Source organism: Orbicella franksi, chromosome 5, assembly GCF_964199315.1.
Source record: "Orbicella franksi chromosome 5, jaOrbFran1.1, whole genome shotgun sequence".
In the NCBI taxonomy this organism is placed as follows: Eukaryota; Metazoa; Cnidaria; class Anthozoa; order Scleractinia; family Merulinidae; genus Orbicella; species Orbicella franksi.
Genome location: NC_138149.1, coordinates 15629901 through 15632046, shown reverse-complemented (window position 1 = coordinate 15632046; position 2146 = coordinate 15629901).

Below are 2146 nucleotides of genomic sequence, written 5' to 3'. Positions count from 1 at the left end.
ATTCATAAGAAAACACCAGTCGGCAGACCAATCGTTTCTAGGAGCAGTGGTCCGACAGAGCGTATTTCTAGTTTTGTTGACTCACTACTACAACCTATTGCAATAAAACAAGAGTCCTACATAAAAGACACTACCGTCATTAAAGGAATTTTACCGTTTGTTACCACTTATAACCCGACCACACCGAATCTTAAAAAGATTCTCATGAAACACTGGCATATCATTCAACGGCAGCCTAGACTTGCACATTATCTTTAACCAGCTACCGATTGTATCTTACAAGAAGGAAAAATCACTCAAGGACATTTTAGTCCGCGCAAAACTTCCTTCAATCACGCCGCAATCATAGAAAATTGTAAACAAAGAAGCACTTTCAAAAGGTTTGTTTTCAAAGCAGAAGGAAATTAACATATGATCTTTTTCTGCTAGCAACACGCTCAGCCTGCGTTCACGCATTTCTGTCCGCAACTCAGCTGAGCCAATAAACCTAACCCTTGATCATTTGCTAAGCGCTCCTCCATTTACAACTTCAAACCTTTCAGTTGATCATTCATAGCGAACGTAGAAGCTGAGGACTCGTAGACTTTATTTCGAATACGATTTTCGAATTTCGAACCAGTAACTTTTCTAGAGCCTTTGCTCTTCATGTTGGTTTTAGGAAAAGATGGTAGTTCATGGGATGAGATGGGCACGTGATGTGATAATGTGAAGCATGCAAACTAGAATTGAAAAATCGTTCTCGTACTCGATTTCGTAATCGTACTACAATCTTAAGTCTCCTAATTATACTGACATGACCGGAAACATACTGATCTATAGACGTCCGGCCATTTTTATCTCAGGCTGCATTTGTATGGTCCTGGGTTCCAGAGACACTGGCCCTTCCCCAAGGCAACCCGAGGCAACTCACGACGGAAACGATGACATAAGCAAACAAAAGGTGGAAGAGGCAGAAGAATGGCTGCCCACGAGGGTTTTAAATTTCTTAGCCGACCTTTGCAACACAACAACGTAAAATGATCAAATTCTGCGTTTTCTGGAGAACGAGGGCCACGGCGGTTAACTCAGTATCAATATTTCTTTTACGCTGTCTTTACTTGTTGAGCTTGTGATAGTTCTAACACCTGTAAACACCGAATAGAAGTAGAGAATGTGAATTCATAAGTGCAATATGAAGTAGGTTTTTAATCGAAGTTGTCCCTGGCGTGGCCGTCACCCTCGCATTAGGGACCTTACGCAAATACGACGGCCACAGCAAGGACAACGCCTATTAACAAGTGTATTTATCTTTTACTTTGGAATAAATTTCGCACTTACGTAGATCTATTCAGTGTGTTTGTCAGTATTAAAATTTGCCCTTGCTGAATATGCTACGAATGCGTTCAGTTCCAAATAGAAATACGAAAAATTAACCGGAGTGGGTCCCGTTATCAAAAAACTTGGAAATTGGTCATTTCATGTTGTTGATTTGCAGAGGACGGATAAGAAATGTACCAAGAATTATTTTGCACGTGTACAGCCATTGTTCTGCTCATTAAACCTTTTGTTTGGTGACGTTATCGTTTCCGTTGCCGTAGTGTTTTGCGTAAGGAACCTATTAGGGAGTTTAAGCGACAACGGAAACGTCACCAAACAGAGGTTTAATGCGCATAAATATGACTATGCACGTGCATTTTAAATCTTTGAACCTTTTGTAGCCGTCGTTTGCAAAACAACAACGTAAAATGGCCACTGTCTGCATACTTTTGAGAACGTGAACCACGACGGCTAATTTTCGTATTCCCGTTTGGAATTGATCGCTGGCATTACGTATTTAGTAAGTCTTTAGACCCATCGGTCCAATGAACAGATCTAGATAAATGTGAAATTCGGGGGTAAAATATAAATCCATTTTTTAAGAAGCGTCGTCCTTGTCGTCACTGCTCCTTAGCTCCTTACTAACAGCCTAATTTTAGCGCGGGTGCAAACTGTTTCGAACGGCAACTTAAAGTACCTCAGTGCCTGGACCTAATATGTGGAGTTTTCCTGTAGGCTCCAATTCCCCGAAATTTCCTGATTTTTCATTTATGTAGAAGTTCACTTGCCAAAACATGGATGTTGCATATCTCCTCGCATGACACATTATTCAAAATTAGAAAAAAGAAAG